Source organism: Nothobranchius furzeri, chromosome 5, assembly GCF_043380555.1.
Source record: "Nothobranchius furzeri strain GRZ-AD chromosome 5, NfurGRZ-RIMD1, whole genome shotgun sequence".
NCBI classification, from domain to species: domain Eukaryota; kingdom Metazoa; phylum Chordata; class Actinopteri; order Cyprinodontiformes; family Nothobranchiidae; genus Nothobranchius; species Nothobranchius furzeri.
In genome coordinates, this window is record NC_091745.1 from 6,808,974 (window position 1) to 6,823,578 (window position 14,605).

The window sequence follows — 14,605 nt, forward strand, 5'->3', positions numbered from 1 at the left end:
CTCATTTAAATATTTAATTTAATAACCATATATACAATTTAAAAAGTCAAAGACTCGTTATATATGTATACTGAAACTAATACGTATAAAATATAACGTTGTCTCCCGTGTCACGTGACGTTACGTGACCGCCGTGGAAGCTGCAGTCACGTGATGCAAGTCTGTTCCATTTAACCATTTTCTTTGACCAAGGAAGGACAGTGTCCTCGTAAGTAAGGCGCCTGGCCTCGCAAGACATCGCCTCGCATGGCCAGGCGCCTTGACATTGGGAAACACCCCAAGTCTCTGGGTGACGTCATATTAGATGCCAGGTTTCCTTCTACGGGAGCCCATGAGGACAAAATGCATTTACTGATTTGTAACGGTTCCAAAACTTTCATCATTTTTAAATGTTGTAGTTCTACACATTTACCTTCACTTGTTGCCAGTGATAAAAGAGAGTCTGATGTGCTTGTTACTTTGCTAAAGTTTACACTCCTCTGGACATTTTGACCCTAATGGGCATCCGTTGGTAAGGTCTTACTCCAACACAAAAATACTGCTTGCTTGCTTGCAACGATTTAGGTATCTACTGCCCCCTATCACCAGTAAAAAATACACAAGTAACTTTAAGTATCACAATATTTGGTATTGTCTCCCCTGTATTGTGATATATATAGTATAAACACACTTGCCAATACGCACCCTTACTCATTACCCTGCATGTCTTAGATGCTTCCCTGCTTCAACACGCTGAATTCAAACAACTTCAGGAGTGATGCTGAAAAACTAGTTCATGCATTTATTACATCCAGACTGGATTACTGTAATTCATTACTCTCAGGAAGTCCACAAAATGTAGTTAAAAGTCTTCAGCTTGTCCAAAATGCTGCAGCTAGAGTTCTGATGAGAATTAAAAAGAGATCATATATCTCCTGTCTTAGCTTCCCTACATTGGCTGCCTGTTAAATTCAGAATAGATTTTAAGATCCTCCTTCTCACATATAAAGCTCTTAATAATCAAGCTCCATCATACATCAGTGACCTGATTGTTCCATGCATTCCTAACCGAGCACTTTGCTCTCAGACTGCAGGTTTACTGGTGGTGTGTGTGCTCTGTCTTCTCCATCCCCAGTGAGTCGTGGTGGATGGCTGCTTATAGTGAGCCAGGATCATCTGGAGGTTTCTTCCTGTTAAAAGAGAGTTTTCCTCTCCACTGTCGCTGCATGCTTGCCTAGTATGAGGATTGCTGTAAAGACTCTTGACACTAGTCATTGACTCGATGCAATTTGCTGGCTTCCTTATATAGGAAGCTTTTTACTGATTGGCTTAATGAACTGACCTGTATTGGAATGTTTACTATGTGAAGTGCCTTGAGAAGACTTGTCGTGATTTGGCGCTATATAAATAAACTGAAATGAATTGAACAGTTATTTATTTGTTGGCATGTTATCCGATGGTTCTATCTCATTTGGCGTAAGCTTGTAATAGGCTTGAACACAGGTGGCAGCTGGCCCAGTTAACTCTCAGCCTACTCAAATTAAACACTAACGTCTTTCTATCACTTATGCAAAGTTCTGCATGTTGATGTTCCTTTCTCACATAACAATAGCAATGTGACTATCTGAGAATGAGGAGAAACCTTAATCATGATTATTTTGGTCAGAGCTGAATTTCACATTTTAAGATCGTAGCCACTGATCAGCAGATGGCAGAGTTATCCTAACAAGAATAGAAATTATGTAATGTTTATCATAACAATAACAATTTAAACTACCACAAATATATCCAACATCAGTCCTATTTCAGATAGAAGTAAAATAAATGTTTTGTTACATTCAACATTAGGTCAAAAGCAAATGCATACACCAACTAATTAACATTGAGAACAGGTGTCCAGTCATGTAAATGTGTGTGTGTGTGGGTGGGGGTGGGGGGTGAGGGCTCGGAAGCATCTATACTCAGGAAGAGGTGTGCAGAGAAAGTATTCAGTGCGTTTACATGCGGCCAGTAACCCTTTTAAAACCTGAATATTCACAATAACACTGTTCCGCAGGTCCATGTAAACACCGCCAGAAACCCGGATATGCTCGTAACCGGGATTTTAAAAACCCGGTTACTACACCTGGGGTAACCCTTTTCTAACCCGAATGTTTGGTCGTGTAAACGCATACCGGGATATCCCCATCAAAGCGTGTGTTCTGCGCATGCTCTGTTCGCAAGGAATCTTGGTCTTTTGAGTAGTGAGACGTCTTGTATGCGCCAGAACTCCAGAAGTAAACAACAAGTTGGGAGCAACATGGCGAGTCGCAGCACAGCACCACACTTTTGGAGTGACGAGGAAACTGAAGCGCAAACAAACGCGGTCGCTATCTCTTCCGAACTGGGAAAAATTTTGTTGTTTTCACGGATACTGGAACGAGAAGAACCGGAAATGACGCAGGACGTAGTCCATACGTCCTGACGCTACCCCAACGTCCGCATTTACATCGGTTTATGCAAGTTAGGGGTAACTCTTTCTATTTATGCTTGTAAACAGGTTATTCTGATCAACTCAGAAACCCGAATACCGACCTTAACCCGATCATAACCCGGATATTGCTGCATGTAAACGTACTCATTGCTAGATGCTGCAGAAAATAATGTTGGAATGTTCTTTGATGAACAGCACTTGCCATCAGTGTGTTTTGCCCTTGTTCTGCCTAGTTTACATGTGCTGGCCATTGACTGTGAAGATCATGGACAAACCTTCCATGACATCACCCATAGGTTTCTGAGGCTTCGACTTGAAGCCTAGTGGACGGTTCCGATCACTGCCATCGTGGCCGTGTTACAGGTCTCATCATGACCAGACAATCCAAAAACAGGCAAAAAGGTGGAGCTGAGAGCAAGGCTCGGGGCATCTGAGTCAGCCAGTAATTTCCTGGCTGCAAGCTAACTGAGCTAACCAAAGCCAATGAAGGTTTTAGCCAGAAAAACGCGACTGAGCGATTCAAAAGGACGCACCTACTCAAAGAGCTGTGGTGTTTCTGTGGTCGCAGAGAGCTCCACGTGCAGCCAGGATGACCACAGCCTCACATGGAAGCCGGACAATCACGTCGCTCAGATGCCCCAGGAGATGGCAGCAGTTGGCTGCCTGCACGGCGGGGCTGTGTTATTATCACCCGAGACGGTTGGCAAAAGTGAAACCATTTTTATCTAGACAAGATCTTGAGACTGTGGTTCATGCTGTTACGTACAACCTCACGCCTTGACTACTGTAATTCTGTCTTATTTGCAGTAAGTCAGGGTACAGTAGCTCGTCTGCAGCTCGTTCAGAATGCTGTAGCGAGAATTTTGGTTGGCAATAGGAAGTTTGATCACATCACACCTGTTCTGGCTGCTCTTCACTGGCTGCCTGTGGATTTTAGAATTAGTTTTAAACTCCTTTTAATGGTTTTTAACACTGTGAATGGACTGGCTCCAGCTTATTTGATGGAGTTGGTGCAGCCTTATGTCCCGGCTCGAATGCTCTGCTCCGAGAACCGGTTGCTGCTGGAGGCTCCCAGAGCTCGGCTAAAGACGAGAGGGGATAGGGCGTTCTCCATAGCAGGGCCAAAACTGTGGAACACACTTACCCTATCTGTAAGGCTCGCGCCATTTGTAGGAGTTTTTAAAACAAGGCTGAAGACCCACTTTTATGGTTTGGCTGTTAAGTCTCTGGGTTAGATGTTGTTGATCTTTGACATGATTATATTCTGTTTTTACTTGTTGGTTTTAATAGTCTTGGGTGATTTTATCAGTTTTAATTTGGTACTGTGCAGCACTTTGGTGGCATGCCTCATCCTGTAAGGGGCTCTATAAATAAAGATGACGATGATAATTACATCTAAACGGAAGAGCTACAAAAAACCTTCACACCTCCTCAGAGTTGTAAACTAGACTTATTAAACTTAAAGTGCTTTTTGAACTACTGTACTGTAAACATGTTCCTTTCTGCTTTGAAGATAGTATTTTTAACATAAGAGTCAAAGGTAACATGCTCCCTTCTGGTGTCAGCCCCTAGCAGATGAGGGGGTTGTCACTCCTGGGTTGGCTTCACATTTGTTTGAGGGGGTTTGCCGCTTGGTGCTGACTTTTTAAAACACCCTAAAGCATGTATGAGTTTGGCTTTCAGAATGAGTGAAAATGTCAAGGGTGAGACACAATAAAAAGCTTGACTGCTGAGCAAAATGCAAAAAAAAAATTACTCTAAGAATTGTTTTCGTCAATTACATTGTCTACAGTTATTTTGAACCAAAAATCTAAATCTAAATTTGCACAGGCAAATCAGTCATTTTTACCAGTGCTGATTAATTATTTGTGGCTCCATAATTACCATTAATACAATATCTTTATGCTGTTGAGAATATCAGGATAATGCTAATGAATTGTGATCCAACAGAGGAACATTTATGGCCTGAGACTGTGTCAAACAGCGAACAGTGGCACGGTGCTTGGGCTTTGGTGCTCTTGGCACGACTCCCTCTCTACCTGTGGTGATGGATGCAGTTACGCAGCCTCAGGTTGAATTACGTATCAGGACTGAAACCTCATTAAAGTGACAAGTGTTGGGGTGTGAAAATGACCGGCCAAAGATGAGAAAAGCAATATTAAGTTACAGTGTTGCCTTTAAGCGGAGTTGCACATTCCCCCTTTAAAATCAACATGACTAATGCACTTTCCTGCAGTACAGCTAACCTGCAAGACTGATTATAGACCCGTCGGTCTCGTCCACCTGTTGCTGATTCTGCAGCATTTGGGATTTCAGGACAGAACAAATTGGCAGAGGCCAGTTCATTCCAGGTTAAACTTTGCACTCACGCAATAACAGCACTTTTTTTTTTTACCTGGATGTCCTCTCATGCCTGAGAACCGGTAAAACATAAAGTTCAGTTAATCTGCATCTTGACTGGCTTCCTGTCCAGTTTCCAGCACACTAAATTAATTCATATCCACTGAAGAGTGGTAAGTAGTAGATTTATTTTATTTAAGGTTTCATATCTGTTTTCACAGCCTTGGGATACACTGCTTATCAGGAATTGATATCCTTAAGAGGCATGCTGGAGAGTGAACATGAGCAAAATTAGGATGAGAAGAGCTGGAAGAGGCTTCACAGACTCATGAAGTGAGGTCACATAGTATATGTCCACTCAAATTTAAACTGCCTGCAGAAGCTCCTAAACACATCAAAGGTGAATGACTGGTAATGATTAACCTGTGGAACAAGTCGGCAACAAATAAAAATAGTTAAAAAGCATCATAAGTTCTGGTCACATGCGTTAATCAGCCACGTCAATAAAACAACTAACCAAAACAATAAGAATGCTGTCCATCTGGCTGCTGCAACGAAATATTCTGATCAGAAAGTTTGGAACCTGTGTCGATGTGGATGATACTACGACCTTTGCTGTGTGGGCAAACATTTCTGCACACACCCAAATTTGGCAACATTTGCATGAAATGTCACATTTCTTGTGACAATTTTATTGAGATTATTTCAAAGCCAAAATGCCACAGCAGTTATCCCCTCTAATTGGCTCATAAAAAAGCAGTTTAGTGCTGGGACTACCTTTAACGTGCAGGTCAACAGGTCACGCTATATAATGTTATGACCCACTGGTGTGGCAACAAAGTTCAGCTAAAAAGTCTGAGACTTTCTAAAATGCCTGACAACATTACTAAAACTATCTGGGATGTGTTGGTTATAAGGATTAAAGGTCATATTCCCAACATGAAGCAGTGTTTCCCTTACATAGGCGTAGCCGTGGCGGCCCGCCACGGCTGAAATCCCAGCGCCATGCCTGCAAGATCCTGTTTTTATAGATTTTATTTTTATTTTTTTGCGCTGTTTCCCGAAGAAGCAGCGGGAACTACTCTGTTGTTGTTGCTTGTGATCACATCCGGCAGGCAGCAAGGAGGAGGAGGCAGGGCAGGGTGGTTACAGCTAGGGATGAGCCGTGGATAAAGCATTTTTGACGAATACGAGCATGAAGAGTGTAAAACTGGTAAATATCTGTAATCATGCTGAAGGAAAATCCTACTGGTTAACTGACTGCCTTCACGCTCTGTGATTGGCCAGTCACATGGAGCGCCCGCCCCTCCCTACACACAAAACTCTGCTCCGGCCCACGCACACACACACACAGACCTTGCTTCACTGTTGCTCACGTTTCTTCTAGGGATGCACCGATCAGGTTTTTTGCTGCTGATCACCGATACCGATATCAAAGAATGCTGATCACCGATACCGATCACGTGGATTGGCCAGAAATGTTCTACAACATTATAATGAGTGCTACAAACTACATAATCTGGGAATAAAGGAAATGTAACCTAATCTAAAATGGTCTGATCGGTCTGCTTTGATCTATTTTGAAAACTCCGATCAAAACCGATAGGGGCGCTATCGGCCGATTGGGATCAAATGCCGATCCATCGGTGCATCCCTAGTTTCTTCAGTACTCCCTGGGTTTTCTTCAGCTCGCCTCTTTTTCGGTTGAATATTTAAAGTTACTTTTTTCATAACGTACGTGGTGCATTTGACAAGAACTGCTGAAAACGGCTCATGCATGCGTCGGTCACTGCCTCTGCTCCGGTCGGGTTTTTAAAATTATTTTTTAAATTTAAATATTTCCTAGGGGAAACACTGTGAAGTAGAACTAAATTGAAGTATTTTGTTCTCCTGTAATATCATTATATTTCCTTGTTCAAAATCATATGAGAAAAACATTAAATGTATTCTGGATTGCTGAAATTGTTAAAAAATAAATTCAACAAATGATTGTATGATCCCACAGCTTATCAGCACCAACATTTGCTGCACACGGCTTGTACTTTTCAAACACTTTTCGTGTTCGAGACCTCACATGATACAATTTCCTTCAGGGCACAGATGAAGCCATTCGTTCATATAATGCATGCATGAGAAATGAAGCATGACTCAGAGCCTTGGGTATTAATAAAAGATGGAAGAAGTTGTCCAGTGTTCCACTCCAACACATTTATGATAAAAAACTTGCAGTGAGATCCACTTTGAAAGTGACAAACCCCAACTTTCTCCAATAAATTCACTCTGGACTCTTGATTAAACAGATAAAACACAGGTGATGTCATTAGCAACAGCATAATAATAAAAAAACAACAATCATCGCAAACTTTATCAGCAGCATGGAAACTTTACAAGAACATAAATAAAATGGGTTCAAAAAGCAAACTGTTCAAATGGATTAAAAAAAAAAAGGAAAACGTTTAATTCAGGATGATATGCCTGCTTAGCCTAGTGAACTAGACCAAATTCTTGCTTTGCAAAGTTTGGTCTAGGAACGCTCCACTGGAACCTCTGCAGCCCCTAACAGCATTCTGGCTGGCCAATCACAGCTCTCTAGAGGGGTTTCAAACACATAAAGAGCTGTGATTGGTCCATAATGGTGGGCCAATCGTAGTGCTCTATCTGCTTAGTGAACAAATCACAGAGCTTTATCCGCTTTGTGGGCCAATCAGGGCACTCTATATGCCTGGTGGGTGGGATGATGCAACAGAGTGAAACAAGATGGCGACAGCTCGTTTGAAACGGCTTTATATCAATTTTGGACTATTAGATCTTGGGCTTCATTAGAATCAGGAGCAGATAGATGTATTTAAGTGCCTTTTTTTTTTAGAAAAAATGATGCGTTTTCTCCTTCTTCAACTGCGGACCGCCTCATTTACCGATAGCTGTTGCGGTGAGTATGTCACATTCATTGTCCAGTAGCATACGGAGATCATTTGAAAGACAACGGCAGAACCCGCCCCACAACCGAGAGCCGTCAATGGAGCGTTGCCAGACTAAATAATACATTTATTTAGTCTGGCTTGCCAGGCTAATACCTGCTCCTACTCCCAAAACACTTGGGGCTTGGTGGGGGGCATGCCCAAGTGGCAACATGACTGAGCATGATGCTCCCTGTGCCTCTGCTAGATAGCTCTATATTTAGAAGGGACATATATTATGACTTTTTCAAAAGTTGTAATAGTTCGGTGGTCCACACTAAACATGTTTATGGAGTTATTTGCACTAAATCCCTCTGACAGAAAGCGATCTCAGTAGGTTTATTCTTGATATTTTGAGAACCCTCCAGAATGAGCCGTTTCAGGGCTCTGTCGCTATTGACCCTTAGCACGTGATGGATGTCACATCTCTCATTGAACCGCCCCTTTGCCATGATGGTTGGCAGAAAGACCTTCACACACGTTGAAACTCTTGTGAAACCAGTCAAAACAAGCTATTTTGTAGCACTCTGTTGCTTTTATTTAGTTGATTTCACAGTAAAAAAAGGATTTGTTTGCTGCGTGGTTGGCTGCACTAAGACAGGGACGTAAACAACTCTTTTTTATTACATAAGTTTAATGGAGACTGAAGACAGAGATGAACCACAGCGGTTGATCAAATGGACTAGTAGCCCTTAAAGTATCTCCAGATTTGCAGCAAAAATGTTTTTACCGGCTAATATTAACGTTCATACATATCACGAGGAAGATGGGACTGACTGTGATGGACCTGAAAGGATAAATGCGATGTGTTTATATTGCTTATTGATTATCATGTTTCACCTTGGAGGATGTGCTGTACCGTCCACTGTAGCGAAATGCGAGCAAATTATTTACAATAATATTGTTCCAATGTAGGACTACGTGTGTTAAAATTATGTTATGTATTAAGTATGATGAGCGTCACCATTAAGAGATATCTTGTCCTATCCCGGCGTGATAGTAGCACCTGAACCCGGTGACCCCACCAGTGACAAAAACTAGTAGGGAGGGATCCAAACTATTTCTAATCAGCTCCAATATAAAGTGAAGCGTTGCTTATCACATTATGTTATAAATACAGCGGGGTAAGTAAGTAAATATACCACTTATCACATAGAATCACAAAGTGCTTCACATAGATCAAAAACAAAGTCATCAAATCATAATGATCTCAAAGCAGAAACAGATTAACATCATAAAATCTAAATGCTCTCAAAACAGCATCAAATTATAAAATTTCATAAAAAGATTAAAAATTTGAGTTAAAAATAAAAGATTTAAGTAAAAGCAGCTTTAAATAAAAGGGTCTTTGGCTGTTTTTTTTTTAAATGTCCGGACTGTCAATGCTATGTAACGAACATTCTGCATTTGTATTGGTGAATTCTGGCAAAGTCGCAACATGTTTAAACAATGAACAGCCGCAGGGAGAATGTAAGCTTACGTTCGTAAGCTAGCTAACGCTCATGAGCTCCACCTAGGTGTGCTAAATCTTCTCACAAGTGAACTGGGCTTGAACCAATAGAAACCAGGCTAAACGGGCAAAAAACCAACAACTTCATTCGCCACTTTTTCTCTCCGTTCAATACTCCCATAATTCACTGTTGCCCCACCTAGGTGTGCTACTTCTTCCAATAACTGAACTTGGGTTGAACTAGTTGAAGCCATGCTACACATTGCAAAAACCAATGACAACAACTAAAACAATCTCAGGCACAATTTTTCCCTGTTTACATGCTTTTCCTAACCAATAAGGTGGACCCACGTGAATAAGTGACGTAGGTGAAAAAGGTCAATAAGAAAACCAAGCTGGAGCTGGCCAAGGATTGGCTGCTTAGAGGTGAAAAGCTCATAAACCTTGGGAGGGGTTCACAGTAGAGCCACTGCTCCTCCAGGATTTACAGAGGAAAGGTGGTTGCACGCTACATGGACTGGGTCTGCCTATTGGAGTTTGCATAGTGGCGAGCTACCTTCTTAGATAGGTTCCCATTTCATGATTTTTCACTAAATCTGACATATGGTATGGCATGATAGTTAAAATATAAATATAACAAAATAAAATAACTTAAAATAAATCTAAAAATCCCACCAGGTAGGCTAGAAAAGTCAATAGTAATCGCACGTGATCTGTTTTCAGTTGTGTGCCAGCAGTTGCAGCTGTAGGCTGTACAAAAAACAGGCATAGTTTTCAACCCTTCATTAGCTCCAGTTGAGTTTAGAGTGAGGAACCCAACCAATATGGTGGCGATGCTGTTGTGCTCTCCAGCCTTAAATGGCGCGTCTACGTATTCATGTCTATGGCCAAGACGCGCTCTGCTCTTTCCGGGATGTTACATCAACAACAGCCTTCCCCAGTTGCAAGCTAAGATGGGCGAGTCCATGAATGCAGTTACAGTGTGGCATAGATCTGTGTGTCTTTTTCTTATCTGACCAGTTTGTCAACTTTTCTTTTTTATCTGCAGGTAATGCAGAAAAAATGGGTAGAAGATTATGTTCAGTCTGCCTGTGAAACTCAGAGTGAACAATTTTATTTCAAAAATAAGTAATAAACGGTTTCTCAGCGAACTTGCACTTTAAGAAAAACATTGGCTTAAATAAGATCATTTTATTTATGTATTTCAACCCAATATACTGTCATTTTCTCAGCTGGCCCGGGAATGCCTTAAGATTCTCCTGGAGGAGCTGGCCCAACTGGCTAGAGATAGGGAAGTCTGGGCCTCCGTGCTTAGGCTGGTGCTGACCCGACCCCGGGTAAGTGGAAGCAAATGGATGGACAAATTGCAACATTTTGGTCAAAACTTGTATGTTTATGTAGCAAAAGTCCCTTTAAAATAAACTCTAGATAGGGAAGGGAGAATATCACTCAAAGTGAGCCATGCTTGGTGCAAAGCTGTGGAAATGTGCAACTGCGTTTGGTTCCTATGTGTTTAGGCTTGCAGAGGAGTGTTGTGTAAACATGAAAAATGATTAGTCCAGACCATGTTTGTCTAGTCTATTATGAGCAGACCTTTGCCCACAATGTCCTACAAAATGAAAAAGCACAAGAACAAAGCAAAGAGTAAATTAAACTAAAGCTTTTTCTAAATTTTCACTTCCTTCATTTGGCTGAGAACTCATGTCTCTGAACATATGTGCTATTCTTGTGTGGCTGAGATAGTAACCAAAAGCCTTTATCATGCTTCTCAGAGTCTGGAGGGGTTGACGGTCATACCCCTCCCACCTGCAGCCACTGAGCGGGAGGGAATTCACTAAAAGTTAGGTAGTGATTAAAAAAATATATGAGCTAAAGCTTGCATCATGGAGACAGCTTGAGGAAACAGCTAGTGAGATCCTGGAGAAGCGTTTAGGTAATGGAAGACAGGCATTTTACTTTATTTTTTGCAGAGTAGGCAGGGGTCATGAGACAGCAGTTCACACTGTGGATGCCAACAATCAGTAACCTTATTTGACAGATGGATCAGAGCACTCCTGACCTAGACCAGACTAAAAGCTGGAGGTCACGTGACCAGTGGATTAGTGTTAGCCCAACTGAAAAGGGGGAGGAGGTTAGCGTACATTACAACACATGCTTCCTGAACACTTCCCCTATGCATATCTTTCCCTTTCTATTCCCCTCTGTAACGATCTGATTATTGTTTGGACCTCAAGAGATTAGGTCCAGTTTTTCACATGACTTTGATTATTTGCACTAAATAGTTTCTGGATCACAAACAATGGAGCAAATTCCAGGGTGCATCATCTTCTGAGGAGTTCTGAGAGACAATAAGCCCCGCACTAAGCACGGATATTAGTGCATACCCGATTGTCACACTTCACCTTTGACTCAGCTCAGTAAGATCAAAACTGCTGCTCTAATCTGCTAACTTCTAGCTAATTGTGATCTTCAGGTGATGAAAAGTTACGTTTAAAGCCTTTTACATGATGCTTTATGAAATCAATTAGTTAAGAAAAACGATTGGATCTTTGTTAATGAAAAACATGAAAGAAATAAAAAAAGATGCAAAATAAAATGCACACTAAACAAATGATTTAAAAAGGACTCTTGTGCACAAAAGTGCCCAGCCTTTTCTGCCTTCATTCAACTGGCAGCAGGGAATAAAAAAGTGCAAACTGCACAAGCTAAAGACCGTGCCATGCTGTGAGCATAAAAAGGAGTCTTTAGTATAAAATCCTAGATTCCCCAATCTGATTCAAGTGCTCCATCCGAGTCTTTATGTCAGACATAAATGCACCCGTGAACTCAACCAGCAAGTTCCTCTCCAACCCTAAACACAGTTTTTCTACAGAAACCAATGAAAAGCCTCCATCCTTTTGCACTTGCATTTAGAGAGGGAGCAAACAGGGTAGCATGATGCCTGACAGCAGGGTTAAAAGCTGCAGAAAGCACAGAACACCATTTCCTAGAGTTAAGACTGAAATGTTCCACAGCTTGGAAGATGTGGACACAGACATAAAGGGGAGGAAAAAACAGATTTAACAGACAGATTTAAGTTCAGTCTAAAAACAAATAAAGTTTAACACCAATAAAAGATAATTCCGTCTGAAAGACCCTGAGAGGATACTTTGAAATGTCTCTGTTCAAAATCAGATGAGCCCACATGTTTTCATTTTTCTTCATCAAAAGTCAACCCGCAGCCTCTCCAAAGCCCCAACCTGGACCCAGATAGGAGGGGGAGGAGCTTTCCCAGTGCCAGCTGCAGGAATTATCACAACATTTTCAATTATTTCAAACCACAGGGATGCATGAGACAAACTGCTTGCATTCAGGAAAACGACGTGTAGAAATTAATGAGTAAAGAAAATTTGAGGAAAAGGTATCAGGAAGGTGTGATCACTGAAGGCAGAGTACACACACACACACACAAACTGAAACATCAAAGTAACTGTGACATTTAAAATTCTGTGAGTACTAACATCAAGGTCCTCATCCACTCGCTGTGCCTTCAGGCTCTGACAGGCTGCTTTGTTTCTACTTTTTATGAACCATCATTATCAGCTTCTTCAGACCACACTGCTGCAAACACTCGAGCAATGGCGTGTGCTGCGGATGTGTTTATTTACTAAATGAACTGTGCTGACCTGCTTAAAAGTGAATTGAATTGCTGACTAGTTTTATTGATTTATTTGGAATATTTCACATGTGCAAATCACCTCTTTGGGGACTTTATCAAAACAGAAACACTCCAGGTGGTGAGAGTGTGAAAAGTGAAAGTGCCCTGATCAGAAACCAGTCCAATTGTTGATATGTTGTCATGTAAACAGTTTAGGACATTCTAGCTCGTTTAGCTGGTCTTAAAGTGTCATACAAGAGTTTTAAATGATATCATTTGCTTCCAATTTGAAAATAAATGTGGCACAAAGTGCTTGCACGCAACGGTGGAACTATTTTAAAAAACTAATAATAGAAGTCACTTTTGAATCATGTCCTTGACGCAAAAACGGCTTTGATGCCTTTGATCATATCAAACCGCTGCACAACAGGTTATCTCCATGTTTGTATCTGATGTGTGGTGTGCTGGAGGAGGCTGGAGGGCGGCTCTATGAAAACTTTTAGAGGAAAATGATCAGATGCTATCTGGTGTCCCAGAGTTTACAGGCACGTGGGAGATTTATAGGAATACAAATCTGATAAGTGGAAATGTCAGCTCGAGCTCTGAGTGCGCGAGAGTATAGCTAGGACACGTTACTGGGATTCGCCTGTGTGGAGAACCTGCCTGTTGATTCAACAGCTGAGGAGGAAAAGTCAGACTTGGAGGAAAAACAGCCGTTATCCCTCACGCGCTGGCCGAGACACGCTCTCGCGACGTCCTCGGATTCAAGCGCGTTGCCGCACTCGCAGTTTGTTTACAAAGCTCCCTGTCAGAATATTATTTCGCAATGGAGAGAGCGCGTTAAAAAAAGGGGGGACGAGGCGAGGACGTCCACCTTCTGTCTGGTTTTAAAACGCATTCAGACACTTTCAGCGGCGACACTCACCTCTGTGGAGCGACCAAAGTTGTTGTCCTTTCTCATAAACCGAGAGAAGTGTCTCCAGCGACGTGAGTAACCTCCAACAGGAATTTGTCCGTCAGTCAGTTTCTTCCAACACTTCGCTGCTACAGTCTCTCTCTCTCTCTCTCTCTCTCTCTCTCTCTCTCTCTCTCTCTCTCTCTCTCTCAGACACACCCCGCCCACTTCCGGCGGCTCTTCTACGTCTGACGGTTTCCACGGATCTGTCCCTCTGGTGATGATCTTCAGCGCCAAGAGGCGGCACTTTTATTTTATTTATTAACTCTTGAACTAAACAAAAATATATGTGTGTTGTCCTTTTTTATAGACAGTCAAGAGGCACGTCTTTATCTGTAAAGGGAGTAAATAAAACACTCGGATGGAAAATTGTTAAAACAAGAAAAATAATCCACACGTCAAGCGCCCACAGCTATAATAATAATAATGACGAATAAATAAATAAATAATAGGACTAATAACTTCAGTAACTTTTTCTAGTGAAGATGGGCAAATCAACTACATAAATGCGTCGCCATCCACGCAATGAACAGCGCCACCCTCTGGTCGTAAGTGAATAACCCTTTATACCAAAATATTAGCAAAATAAAAAAATATTCATGAAATTTATATATGTAGACAAACAAGATATTGTCTTTTATTTAGTTGTTTTATTCCGTTAGTAATTATAAATAGTGTGCAGCAGTGTATTCTTGTATTATTTGTTTTAGTCATAATCCAAAGATAAATAAATTGGCAGAAACAAAAACAAATGAACCCTTTTCAAAATGTACTACAAGGCAATAAATGCACAGAGAAAGTACGTTTTTATTGA

General features: G+C 41.4%; 1 protein-coding gene across 2 annotated transcripts in view; it reads right to left on the reverse strand.

The window, feature by feature from the left end:
• Positions 1 to 13,902, reverse strand: part of stat5a (signal transducer and activator of transcription 5a) — a 104,938-nt gene extending 91,036 nt beyond the window's left edge. Inside the window, exon 1 of one of the 2 annotated variants that reach the window (XM_015948650.3) lies at positions 13,762 to 13,902. The gene's annotated coding sequence lies outside the window, so the exon portion shown is untranslated. The remainder of the gene's footprint in view (positions 1 to 13,761) is intronic. The other variant, XM_015948649.3, reaches the window with a different exon arrangement.
• Between the last annotated feature and the right edge of the window lie 703 nt (positions 13,903 to 14,605).